Genomic DNA, 14,958 nt, shown 5'->3' with positions numbered 1-14,958 from the left:
TGGTGCTGAACATTGTGCAATCATCAGCGAACATCCCCACTTCTGATCTCGTGATGGAAGGAAGATTATTGATGGAGCAGCTGAAGATGGTTGGGCCTAGGACACGACCCTGAGGATCTCCTGCAGTGATGTCCTGGAACTGAGATGATTGACCTCCATAAGCACAACCATCTTCCTCAACCGGCGGAGAGTTTTCCCTCTTATTCCCATTGACTCCAGTTTTGCTAGGGCTCTTTGATGCCACACTCGGTCAAATGCCACCTTGATATGAAGGGCAATCACTCGCACCTCACCTCTTCAGTTCAGCTCTTTTGCCCATGTTTGAACCAAGGCTGTAATGAGGTCAGGAGCTGAGTGACCCTGGCGGAATTCAATCTGAGCATCAGTGAGCATGATATTGCTAAGCAAGTGTTGCTTAATAGCACTGTCGATGACCGTTTACACCACTTTGCTGATGATGGAGAGTAGACTGATGGGGCAATAATTGGCCGGCTTGGATTTGACCTGCTCTCTGTGTGCAGGACATTCCTGGGCAATCTTTCACATTGCTGGATAGGTGCCAGTGTTGTAGCTTGGCTAGGGGTGGGGCAAGTTCTGAAGCACAAGTTTTCTATACTATTGTGGTAATGTTTTCAGGGCCTATAGCCTTTGCAGTATCCAGTACCTTTAGCCATTTCTTGATATCATGTGGAGTGAATTGAATTAGCTGAAGACTGGCATCTGTGATCCTGGAGACCTCAGGAGGAGACTGAGATGAATCATCTACTTAGCACTTCTGGCTAAAGGTTGTTATGAATGCTTCAGCCTTATCTTTTGCACTGCTGTGCTGGGCTTCCCCATAATTGAGGACGGGGATATTTCTGGAGCCTCCTCCTCCAGTGAGTTGTTTAGTTGTCCACCACCATTCACGACTGGATGTGGCAGGACTGCAGAGCTTAAATCTGATCTGTTGGTTGTGGAATTGCTTAGCTCTGTCTGTCGCTTACTGCTTACATTGCTTGGCTCGTAAGTAGTCCTGTTTTGTAGCTTCATCAGGTTGACACCTCATTTTTAGGTATACCTGGTGCTGCTCCTGGCATGCCCTCCTGCACTGTTCATTGAACCAGGGTTGATCCTCTGGTTTGATGGTAATGGTAGAATGGGGGATATGTAGGGCCATGAGGTTACAGATTGTCATTGAGTATAATTCTGCTGCTGCTGATATTAACTGCCTATAGAGGGAGTTGTCGCATTACAAAATGCAGGTTACCAACATCCACTATAAAGTGTAATTCTGTGAACCTGCACTTTCCGTGACGAGCTGAGTCTACAAGGAACTGGGAACACAGAAGTATTCCTTTTTCACTTTCTATATAGTTTTGGTAAATACTGCCACGTTATAAACTAATCTCTTTTATTTTTTAACCACCGTTTATTATCCATGATGCTGTCCCTTTCAAACGGACTGTGGCTGTATAAAGAGAATACTGAATGCCAATTACCCTATTCTGGCACACTTTCAAAATATCCCCAGAGGTTCAGTTTTATACTTGTCTAGAACATTAAGAGCTAGGTTCCTGATGTAAACACATATAAATTGAATTCCCCACCAAAAGACTCTGAAAGTTGAAAATGTTCTAGGTATTCTGCTGAAAATTTGTTAAATATTTAAATCTGAGACATTGTGAGCTTTACAAGTACACAAATTTGAAGTAGCCAAAGCATTATTCACATGGCAACCACATTTTTGCTCCAATGATGCATTAGGTATATAGGCTGCATAGTGTCGTGCTGGACCACTCAGTCCATGGCCCCAAAATGTGATCTTTCGACTGTGCTCAGTCTCAGGCAGGGTTGTGATGGTACCTCAGTGTTCACAGACAGGAAAAAGAAAGTTGGAGAAATAAGGTCCCTACTCTCAATCACTATTCAGTGATTTCCACTGGAAATCGGGTATGTGCGAACATCAGTTGAGGTCAGGTTCATCTTGAGAGTGCATAACTGCCTCTACCTGACTTGCCAGAGAAAAAAAAACACCCTTCCAACGCTCACTGATAATGAAAGAACAAAAATGCAACTTGCAAATTCAACATCACATGATTGACTCCATCTGACCTATCTGATGCACTGTGTGACCTTGGATCAATATTGTTTCCAAACATATAGCTCTATCATCAAGCAAAGTCTAATTCTAGAAGTTTGAAAGTATACTCTCATATATACAGTAATAGTTGGGTATGACTGAGGTATAGGTGTAACCAGAGACAAAGGGCTGGATTTTATGCTTGCAAATTGAGTGGGCCCAATGAGGCAGCACAAGGGTGGAAGAAAAGGTCTGCCACTGAAACCATGGCTGAATGTAGCAACAGATTCTGCTGGTAGTAGTTTTTTTAAATTGCCTTTTTAGCTTTTTTGAGCCTTCAATAAAAAATAAAGAGAGATTCAGAGAGTGGGGGTCTTTAAATTTGTAGTCGTGACCGACTGTTCACGGAATAACTGCCACATGACGTCTAGGCCTAGTGTCCCAATTTGGCTTGGTGGCCCTATTTGCACCTATGACTGACAGTCTTCCTGCCGGACAGATACTAATTGGCCCTCTGATGCTTCATTCAACGAGCTGAGATGAGGGTGGGTGTTGGGGCTGGGGGGCCTGGTGTTATGGGGTTCGAGTGGACTACTCAGTTTCCGTTCCACCTCCCTCGCTCCATTGAAAACATAAAATCCAGTCCTATATTATAGCTTGGTACTTTAATTTCCCAGTCAGATGGATAAAGGATATATGCAGGACATGATTTTATTTGATGCTACAGAGCTGTGAGAATAGCATTTAAATTAAACAGTTAGTGGTGTGTTATTTTGTTGCCCTCATCCTCTTTGTTTGGCAAACTTTAAATCCTGATGTCAAATGTTAACCTGCTTGCCCAAATTATTTACTGGAGATCTATGACATTGAAGAGATTCACCTTTGGAACCTGAGTCTAATCTATTCAAAATGGATGGGATGAAAGTCTCCTCTAAGCATCATATATGAACTATGTAAGGGAATATATTCAATGGCCTAGCCTCCACTGATCTCTGAAGAAGAGAATTCCAAAGACTAACAAACCTCTGAGAGAAAAAACTCCTCCTCATCTCTGTCTTAAATGGGAGGCCCCTTATTTTGAAACAGTGTCCCCTGTTTCTAGGTTCCCCGACAAGGGGAAACATCCCCCCAGCATTGACCCTGCCAAGTCCCCTCAGAATCTTATATATTTCAATAAGATCACCTGTCATTCTTCTAAACTCCAATGAGTATAGGTCCAACCTGCTCAACCTTTCCTCATTAGAGAACTCCTTCATCCCAGGATCAGCTGAATGAACCTTTTTTGAACCACTTCCAATGTAATTATATTCCTCCTTAAGTAAAACTATACACAATACTCCAGATGTGGTTTTACTAAGGCCCAGTACAGCTGTAGCAAGATTTCCCTATTTTTACACTTTATTCCCCTTGCAATAAAGGCCTTTATCTATTAATTGTACTCAATATCTAGTTCAATGAGCTCTTGAATTCAACCAGAGTGTAGGTTATCATCAGATCCATCTTGCACGCTTTTCAGTGCATCTGAATAGTATTGACAAAGCCTAGAAAGCAACAGTATTAAAATACAGAATGGTGTCCAATCTCACAATAAAGTGTATCAGTTTTCCTAAAATTGTAAACTATTGTGTGGATTATGTATGTGACTGGTCTGCATTGAACTACTGTTTCAGTGAGGGATGTGGAATCAGATGCTGCATTTTGTATATACTGAATATAAATTTTACTTCTCGGGAGAAGAACAGAACAGCAGCAGATGAGATAACTAGAAAACTAGAAAAGGACATTTTCAGAAGGGATTGGGAGGCCTGAACCCAAGGACCTTGCAGTAGCTAATGACTGTAGGTGGGTTGCCCAGGTCAGTGAATGCATTTTTACGTGATATCTCCTACTCACCTCTCACACTGCTCAATGCACCATACCTCCATCACTCATCCAGCTCTAGCCCCTGGGGTTAGGACTCACGCCTAACATCCAGATACTCCACACCTACCAATGCTGCCATCTCTCATGACCTCCACAAACCTTGAGCTACTTAGCTATGGCACATCACCCAGACACAGTGCAACACCATTACTGACCTTAATTCTCTCTTGCAGGTCAAGGTGCCATACAATAGAACGAAACAGAGCAGATCCAGCAGGAGACAAGGACACTTGTATCTCCAGAGCCCTATCATGTGGCTGGCTGTACCCATGGCATTTGGCATTGCTGAGAACATTCAAGATGACAGCATGTTCCTGCCTTATGCTTCACTTCTCAATTCCCAGCTCACCCCCATCCTGCTATTTGGCATGATGAGCAAGCAGCAGATGGTGTGACCATGGACTTCTTGCTTCCCACCCCATCCCACCCCACTTCCCTCACAACAGCCTTCTTCTGATTTTCTGCTTTCAGGCACCCAAGAACTGCTACCGGCCCAGCCACTGCAGCTCCAAGAAGAGGAAAGAGAGCATCAGCGCTAATGAAGAGGCCTCATCATTTGATTTGACACTCACAGCTACCAGCTCAGAATTTGTAATGCGTAAAGGACAATATAGAGTTGGGAGCAGCATATAGTGAGACACTGACATGAATGGGCTGCATCCAGGCCAGGGCAGCTCCTCCAAGAGAGAGGATAGATGAGTTATGTTACAGCAGCTCAGATGAGGACTTTAATGGGGCAACATACAGGAGAATGCTGATGGGGAAGCACAATGAGGGTGCATTGGCTGGTCTGCCAGACAGTCTCCTGTCACTGTGATAAAGCATGGAGGAGCTTGGCTCCAAGTTTACAGAGGGCATTGCTGAGTGCTTTCCCTTGCTGCAGCCTCTGCTCCATCTTCTTGTCATGCCCACAATCTCAAAAACTAACTCCTCACTTCCCTAAACATTTTTTGTCCTTCTACCTCCTTGAGGCTTTTAAAGTTGTCACCTTTATTGCTACTTCCTGATTTACCCTGTCTTCTCTTTCGTTTCTTTGAATCTTTGAGCTTTACTTCATGACTGACCATAACTTTTAATCTGGCTTTCCCAAGATTAAAATCCTAGCATCATAAAAGGGAACTGGCTTCACAAAAACACATTTACCTTTTGGGGAGAATTTTCCCCATGTCAGGCGGACCGAGCGGGAGCAACCGCAGGGGTGCATGGACCCGATTGCCGTCCAAGATCGGGTTTGTGCCGCCATTTTATGTGGGCGGGCCAATTAAGGCCCTCCCAGCATACTTCTTGACTCCCGAGGATAGCGGGAGTGGGTGAGTGGTGGAGGGCATGCACAGACCACAGGTCCAATGGTGACCTGGCGGCCTGTTTGCAAGGCTGGCAGCCTTTGCAAGGCTGCTCACAATGGCCGGGAGAAGAGCATAGCAGAGGGCTACTGTGCAACATGCAAATCTGGAGGGTAGGCCAGCGGGACAGGCCAGGCCGGAGGGCAGACCAGCGGGGCTGTGTGCCCCTCGTTTCTCAGATGAATGCCCAGCTGTCCTCCTGAAGGAGGTGGCAGCACAGCGGGAGGTCCTGATTCCGAGGGATGGGGTGGTGGGGGGGGGGTTGCGGAGGCCTCTCCACCTGACCAAACGTAGGTGGGAAGAGGTGGGAGACTGTGAGCTCCCATGATGTGGTGCGGTGCACATGGGCCCAGTGCCGTAAAAGATTCAACGACCTCCTGCACTCAGGAAAGGTGAGTACCATGTTGGCTGAGATCACTAATGCAGCCATCAGCCTTTCACCCAGCCCCTACCCACCCCGCCATCACCACCCCCGCACTCCCCACCCGCCTCCCACCCCACCATCCCCACAACCCCCCGCAACTCTGAGTACAGTAACGACATTGAATCCCTCAGGGCATGTATCCCTTGCTGGGTACGACAGCAGCGATTGCTCATGCCCAGTTCGCCCTGAGCGGGCTGAGCTAGGATGAGTTCTGCATCCGCAGCATGTGTGACATTGACACCCAGAGTATTGACTCGGGGACAAACTCAAGGATCTGCACCTAGGCAGAGTGCTGGAACTGGGAAGCATGTCAAAGTCAGGGTGCTAACATGCTGGAGGGGAGCTTCCAGGTGTCGGGGCACCAACCCATCTGCTGGTCTTTGCGCTCCACATGGTTGTGCCTCCTTGCTTAGCCTAGTTACACCTTGTGGTGCCACATGTGAAGGAGGCAGCATTTAGGCAAAGGGGGCGGGGTCAGCCCTGGCTTCTTTGGGTGAGTGTGCAGCAGCTGCGGACTGATGAAGAACTGGAGTCCTGCAATGTCCCACTCTGGCTGGGGTGGCAGGAATGGGATGGGAATCCAGGTGCTGGCTGGACTAATCAATGCTCCTCTCCTTTTCAGGAAAAGACTGCGCACAATTCCGCAGAGCGGATGTGGACTGGCAGAGGCCAGGTCCAGTTGGCCATCCTGACACCTTTTGAGCAGCAGGACATGGATCTGGAGAGGTGCCACGCCCCCAGGTCCACCGGTGGCAGTGAAGCTGGGGTGCCACGGGGAGGTATGTTTGGCGAGCGGTCAGGTCACCATGTGTGTCACAGAAGCCATGGCCCTGCTGAATACTCAGTGATTGAAGTTAGCAACATGGCTTTCCCAATGATTATTGCAGGATGAGCGCATAGTGATCTGGGGGACCAGCATGCAAATTGACATTGTCTGCACTGTAACTAATCAAAAGTCCGTGTTCTTCCTTTCAGCATCACCCGGAGCAGGGCCGGGAGGAGGAGGCAGAGGGACCACCTCTCACACCTGAGGGCCCAGTGGAAAACGATTTACCAGCGTCACACCATATCTGCCAGGCAGGCACCAGTGCAGATACTAGCACCTCGGTGGGAATTAGATCTTTGGCTAGTTCCCGGGACATGGCGGTGAGGGCACTTCACACTCATTTGAGGTGCGGGCAAAGACAGAGAGTGCATGAATAATTAATAGCGGGCGCGCGTCCGAGAACAACGCGCACCCGCCCGCCTAAATATTGTGATGGTGTGCTGTGATGTCGGGACATTTGCCCGAGATTACCGTGCGTCATTTTATGCATCAGCGTGTGGGGCTCGCCCCTGCACACCAACGGGAAAATTCTGGCCTTTGTTATTTGTTTGCATGTATAAAATAGACTGAAAGACAACAGCATGGAAGGGCACGGTCATGATGAAGATAATGAATGCTCTTTTTTTGGTTCATACCCTTTCGCTCCTACCCACCCACTTCAAAAAGAAACATTATTTCCAGTATGATAATGCCTCTTTAAGACTCACTTATTTGAGCAATGCACAATCAAATAGTTCATTGGAGGCAGGAGAGTGAATGCTTGGAAATATCTTTCAAGGAAAGACATCCCTGAAAGACATTTGATTGAGATATGTAAGAAAATGAGCTGCCTAGTGGTCAAGTTAGGTTGAGATATCTGTGTCACATATGCAATTGATTGAAGTGACAGCGAGGGAGGAGCAGTTTTCCTTGGAGCAGCGAAGTCTGAGAGGGGACTTGATAGAAGTGTATAAGATTATGAGGGACATAGATAGGGGGGATAGGAAGGCACTTTTTCCACTATTAGAGGGATCAATAACCAGGCAGCATAGATTTAAGGTAAGAGTTAGAAGGCTAAGAGGGGAGTTGAGGAAAAATTTCTTCACCCAGAGGTTGATGGGTGATGACTGAAGAATGGCATCTGTGATGCTGGGGACATTTGGAGGAGGCTGGAACTCTCTGCCTGAAAGGGTGGTTGAGTCAGAAATTCTCGTAACATTTAAGAAGTATTTAGACATTCACTTGCGTTGCCATAGCCTCCGGGGCTATGCACCAAGCGCTGGAAAATGGGATTAGCGTAGTCAGATCTTTGTTGACCAGCGTGGACACGATGGGTCGAATGGCCTCCTTCTGTGCTGTAAATGTCTATGCGAAAGAAGATGGCCTCACATATCTTTCCAAAAAGGTTGGAAGACACTTTCCCTGGGGTGGGACCTTACATAGTGTAATATCACATGCTGCACAAAAAAACAGTAAATCTGCCAACAAACTCAAAAGTCATGGGCCTCCAAAGTACCAGTAACAAATAAAAACTCAAATACTTTTAGTTCAAAAACCTGTCCTTAGTAATAGCTTGGCTTTCAGAAACTTCAAATTGTCTTTATTTAGGTAATTTGTGGAGAATGGAGATAAACAGCTACCTTGGAGATGATGACAGGAATCCTTCTTCACCCAGGGGTTGATGGGTGATGGCTGAAGAATGGCATCTGTGATGCTGGTGCCTACAATAAGGATTAAAATTAGTATTGAGCTAGAGTTACTTTTGGGATTACAGTAGTTTCTTTTCCTTGAGAGTTCTAGGTATAGTTCAAATGCCCATGGTGCAGAACACCCACCAAGGTTGAAGAGAGTAATAATTAAGCAGTAACAAATTTATTGCTTGCAAGCCCGAAATTTGTAGGATAGAAAACTGAGAAGAGAAGAGTGAGCTAGACTATGAGTTTATAATCAATCTTACTTTCCACATAATGAGATGAAGGTAACATCTGCAATCAGAGTGAGTCTAAAATGAACTTTGGTGTTAAGGACAAAGTAAAAGATTGTGTTAGGTTAAATATATTAAATCCTCAGAGTAAGTGTAATTTGCAATGATACGTTTATTAGGTTTGGGTCAGCTGAATTAGGATCATTGTTAAGGGTGATTTAAAGCTGAGGTTAGGTTAGATTAGGTTATGTGTTAAGGTTGATGTGTAAATGGGTTTAGGTTAGTATAATGCGTGAAGTGCAAATTACATTAGATTGAGTGTTAAGAATGAGGTGAGGTTAGATATTAAAGCAATGTTAAACATGAAAGTTAGGATACGTAGTATAGGTGACATCTGAATGCGTAACCGCTCTTAGGTGTTAAGGGTAATAGGAAACTATGGGCAGAAATTTCTGCCTGCTGGGCGGGCTGGCCCGACCCAATCTCCGGCAGGCAGTGAGACGATCCCCGCTGGAGAAGCAGGCCCTGCCGCCATTTTATGTAGGTGGGCCAATTAAGGTCCGCCCAGTGTGACGTCCGGCAGGAAGCGTTATGCGCTTCCTGTGCGGGTTGGGGGGGGGATTCCCCAAAAGTGAGAGTGCGCTCTTTCGCACACGTGCACCAAAGAGCGCACATCTCCCTGAGGCAAAGTGCAGCCTCTGGGAGATCGCTTACACTTTTAAAAAGATTAAAAATAGAAAAAAAATCCCTAACATGTCCCCCTCATATAACAATGTCACATGAGATGGGACATGTTCATAAATTACAGTAAAACGTTATTAAAATTTTAGAACCCTGCATGAAACCTCATCCCGCTGGTGGGTAAGGTGTCATGTTTTTTATATTTGCCGCCGGGTCTCCTGGCCTGCCGGCCAACCTTAAGATTGGATGGGCATCTCCTTTAATTGTTCAAATGATCCTGTCAATGGCCTCAATTGGCCATTGACAGGTCGGCGGGCCCGCAGCTGATTTTGCTGTGCCCCCGCCTACCTGAAAATTTAAATAGGGCGGGATGACATCGGGGGTTCCGCCCAACGTCATCCCGCATCATTTTACACGTTGGCAAGCGGGCTCTGCCCCCTGCTCGCTGATGGAAAAATTCTCTCCTATGTTATGTTAAGTGTTTAAGCCACAGCAAACATACAGACACTGCATGAGCTACAGGTACTGCAATGCATCAGGGAGGACCCATCTTGGCCTCCTCCAGAGGTCCCCAGCATCACAGATGTCAGTCTGCAGCCAATTCGATTCACTCCACATGGTATCAAGAAAAGGCTGAAGGCACTGGATACTACAAAGGCTATGGGCCCTGACAATATTCCGGCAATAATACTGAAGACTTGTGCCCCAGAACTTGCTGCGCTCCTAGCCAAGCTGTTCCAGTACAACTACAACACTGGCATCTACCCGGCTATGTGGAAAATTGCTCAGTATGTCCTGCACACAGAAAGCAGGACAAATCCAACCTGGCCAATTACCGCCCCATCAGGCTACGCTCGATCTTCAGTAAAGTAATGGAAGGGGTCATCAACAGTGCTTTCAAGCGGCACTTGCAATGCAATAACCTGCTCACTGATGTCCAGTTTGGGTTCTGCCAGGGCCACCTTTCTCCTGACCTCATTACAGTCTTAGTTCAAGCATGGACAAAAGAGCTGAACTCCTGAGGTGAGGTGAGAGTGACTGCCCTTGACATCAAGGCAGCATTTGACCGAGTGTGGCATCAAGGAGCCCCAGCAAACTGGAGTCAATGGGAATCAGGGGGAAATCTCTCTGCTGGTTGGTGTCAGACCTAGCAGAAACGAAGTTGGTTGTGGTTGTTGGAGGTCATTCATCTCAGCTCCAGGACATCACTGCAGGAATTCCTCAGGGTAGTGTCCTAGGCCCAACCACATTCAGCTGCTTCATCAATGACCTTCCTTCCATCACAAGGTCAGAAGTGGGGATGTTCCCTGATGCGCAATGTTCAACACCATTCATGACTCTTCAGATACTGAAGCAGTTCATGTCCAAATGCAGCAAGACCTGGGCAATATCCAGCATTGGGCTGACAAGTGGCAAGTAACATTCACATCACACAAGAGTCAGGCAATGACCATCTCTAACAAGAGAGATTCCAACCATCACCCCTTGATGTTCAATGGCATTACCATCACTGAATCCTCCACTATCAACATCCTGGGGGTTACCATTGATTAGAAACTGAACTGGACTATCCATAGCTACAAGAGCAGATCAGGGGCTAGGAATCGTGCAATGAGTAACTCACCTCCTGATTTCTCAAAGCCTGTCCACCATCTACAAGGTACAAGTCAGGAATGTGATGGAATACTCCCCATATGCCTGGATGAGTGCAGCACTGAAGAAGCTTGACACCGTCCAGGACAATGCAGTCTGCTTGACTGGCAACCCATTCACAAACATTCATTCCCTCCACCACTAATGCACAGTGGCAGCCGTGTGTACCATATACAAGATGCATTGCAGGAATTCACCGAGGCTCCTTAGACAGCACCTTCCAAACCCCCGACCACTACCATCTATAAGGACAAGGGCAGCAGATGGATGAGAACACCACCACCTGGAAGTTCCCCTCCAAGACACTCACCATCTTGACTTGGAAATATATCGCCATTCCTTTACTGCTGGGTCAAAATCCTGGAACTCCCCTCCTAACAGCCCACATCCTGTGAATGAATAAAAAACAAGGTACCTGGACAGTTTATACCAGAAGGCAGTCACACATGCCAGGGATAGGAGGGTGTGACTACAAGTGAGGCAGGTAAGGGGTTTGAGAAGTGCAGAACCTTCAGCCCTTGCAACTGTTCAACAGTGTTGAGGTTCTTTCAGCTTGTATGGATGAGAGGGTGGGCTGCAAATTGGATGAGCAAAGTAACCATGGCACCATGGTACTGGAAGCCATTCATGTGAGGAGAGTGAATAGAACATTGTGGTTATATGGGACAGTATAATCACAGCAGCCGAGAGTGAGAGTCCAGATGGCTGTGTTGCCTGCCCCTGCCAGGGTTCGGGACTGCTGAGGACTGGAGGAGAACTTGCAATGTGAGGGGGAAGATCTATAGATACCAGCAACATAGACAGGACGAGGAAAGAGGTTCTACTTAAGAAATAGGAGCAGCTAGGGGCCAAATTTAAAGCAACAGAACCTGATTGGTTATAATCTCTGGATTATTACCTGAGACAGTAGCGAATTAATATAAGGTAAATGAGATTAGGGAGTTGAATGTGTGGCTCAAAGATTGGTGTGGAAAGAATAGGTTATGATCCGAGGGCACAGGCACTAGTACGGCGGAAAGTGGGAGCTGTACCATTGGAATGGGCTTCACCTGAACCAAACTGGGACCAGTGTTCTGGTGAATCATATAACTAGGCGGTAGAGAGGGTTTTAAATTAAAATGTGGCGATTGGGGGCAGGGGTGGATCACGTGAGGGAAGATGTGGCAGATTAAAGGGAAAGGCCAAGGCAATAGAGCAACATAGCACTAAGGGTAATGATAATCAGAGCATAGCATGAAGGGACAGAGTTCAAATTAAGGGTGTTTCAGCAGATAAAACCAGATTTGGTGAAGGTAGTAAAAAGAATTAAACACTCCATATCTGAATGCACATAGCATCCATAACAAAATGGATGAATTGACAGCTCACATAGAAATAAATATGTATGATCTGACAGCTCTTACAGAGAAGAAGAAGAGCCTGAAGAAGAGTCATACAGACTCAAAACATTGGGCAGAATTTTCAGCTTGGCGGGTGTGCGCCTGACCTGCTCGAGGGTGAAATGACACACGTTGACGTCAGGCGAGCATCCCGATGTCAACGTGCAGTCACGCGATAGTTTAGTCGGCGGGTGCAAGCAGGAATCAGCAGTGCACCCGCCAACAATTACAAGTCCTGTTAAGGCCATTAAGGTAACAATTAAGTTACATTTTTTTGCTGCCCATCCAACCTTACGATTGGCGGTCAGGCAAAGAGGCCAAGCGACCTTTGCATCCTTTTGGAAACCTGATCCATGACTGGATGAGGTTTCCACTGTCAAATAAAAATAAACTTTAGCTTATTTCGTTCCCTTCCCCCCAGCCCACCCCCCACTAGGGCTACCTGTCACTTGCTCATCCTGCTTTCCACCCTTCATGTCATCATTAGTGCATTTCTTAGGTAATATTGTCACCGTCAACACCCCTTTGTCCTTTTGTCTATGACATATTTGGCAATCTCTTCTTTGCCTCCACCTATCACTGGCCCATCTATCCAGCTCTACCTGTCCCACCCCTCTCAAACAGCGTATATTTCACCACATTTCTATATTTCCTCAGTTCTGATGAAGAGTCATACAGACTCAAAACGTTAACTGTGTTCCTCTCCGCAGATGCTGTCAGAACTGCTGAGTTTTTCCAGCTATTTTTAAAACTATTTTTATTTTTATTTTCGTTTCAGATTTCCAGCATCTCCAGTATTTTGCTTTTATAAAAATAAAATCAAACTTTTTCATTTCACTTATAACATGCCCCTAACCATGTGATTCTGTCATGGGGACATGTTTTATAAAATTTTTCACACCTTTGTTTTTTTTTGAAAACTCTTCATCACCCTGAGGCAGCTCTGTGCCTCAGGGAGACTCTTAAGTGCACACTTGCACACACGTGCGAAGTTCGCACTTGCCCCACTTGCCCTCCCCCAGCACAGGTAGTGCTAAGTGCTGCTATTAGTGTTTTATGCTGGGCATAATTGGTCTGCCAGCGTAAAAACGCCTACCGGCCTCAATTGTGGGCAACGGTTGACTTCCACTCGCCCCGCCCACCCCTGCCAAGCCCACCCAACAAGGGCTAAATTCTGCCCATTAACTCTGTTTCTCCCTCCATAGGCACTGCCAGACCTGCTGAGCTTTTGCAGCGTGTTCTGTTTTTATTTCAGATTTCCAGCATCCGCAGTTGTTTGCTTTTATCTCAGGGTTGGGGCTGCAAGGTGACAAAGGCTGAGACTTGTATATTCAAGGACACTTGACTTTCTGGAAGGACAGGAAGAAAGGAAAAGGTAGTAAGGAACTCTGTTAATTAAGCATTACATTAGTACAATCGTAAGAGATGACTTTAGTTCTAAAGATCAAGATGTAGAATCATTTCGGATAGCGATAAGAAATAGCAACGGTAAGAAGTCATTATGGGACTGGTTTTTAGGTCTTTTAACAGTAATTACACTGTAGGTCAGAGTATACAGGAAGAAATAATGGGAACTTGGGTGATTTTAATCTACATATGGATTGTATGAATCAGATTGGCAAAGGTAGCCAAGAAGATGAGTTCATAGAGTGTTTTCAGGACAATTTCTTCGAGCACCACATTCCAGAGTAACCAGAGAGCAGGCTATTCTAGAGACAAGATTAATTAATGACCTCATAGTGAAGGAGCCTTTAGGTAGCAGTGATCATAATGTAATTCAGTTTTGCATTCAGTTTGTGGGTGAGAAGAATGTGTTTAAGATTAGTGTTTTAAACTTAAATATTGGCAATTCCAATGGTATGAATGCAGAACTGACTAAAGTGAACTGGGTTATCAGGGTTAGAGATGCAGTGGCAATCATTTAAGGTGATACTTCATAACATTCAGCAAAGATACATTCAGTGAGTAAGAAAGATTCTAGGAGAAGGATGCACCATCCGTGATGAAGGAAGTTAAAAATAGTATTAAATTGAAAAATAAAGCACACAATTCTGTGAAGATCAGTGGTAGCTCAAAAGATTGGACAGAATTTTAAAAACAGCAAAGAATGGCTAAAGAAGAAAGCGGGAGGAAGAAATTAGAATATGAGAGTAAGCTAATTATAAATGTAAAACCAAATAGTAAGATCTTCTATAGATACTTAAAAATAAAAGGAGTAACTAAAGGGAGTGTCCTGTGGAGAATTGGGAATTAATAGTGGAAAATAAGGAAATGGTGGAAGGATTGAACAGATATTTTGTGTCTGTCTTCACTGTGGAAAACACAAATAACATCCCAAAAATACTTGTAAATCAAAAGGATAAAGAGAACTGAAAACAATTACAATCACCAGGGGAACAGAGAAAACCATTAGAACTACATTCAGGACCTGATAGCCTGCATCCTTGGGTCTTAAAAGGAGTGCCTATTGAAATACTAGATGTATTGGCTGTGATCTTCCAAAATTCCTAAGATTCTGGAAATTTCCCATCAAATTGGAAAATATTGAATGTAACTCCTTTATTCAAGAAAGGAGGGACACAGAGATGGGAAACTACAGACCAGATGGCCTAACACATGTCATAAGGAAAATGCTAGGATCTATTATTAAGGAGGTAATAGCAGAGCACTTAAAACATATTGATGCAATCAAGCAGAGTCAATATGATTTTGAGAAAGGGGAATCATGTTTGACTGATTTATTAGAGTTCTTTAAGGAAGTAGC

Source organism: Carcharodon carcharias, chromosome 6 (assembly GCF_017639515.1).
Source record: "Carcharodon carcharias isolate sCarCar2 chromosome 6, sCarCar2.pri, whole genome shotgun sequence".
NCBI classification, from domain to species: domain Eukaryota; kingdom Metazoa; phylum Chordata; class Chondrichthyes; order Lamniformes; family Lamnidae; genus Carcharodon; species Carcharodon carcharias.
Note: the sequence above shows the minus strand (reverse complement) of the source record.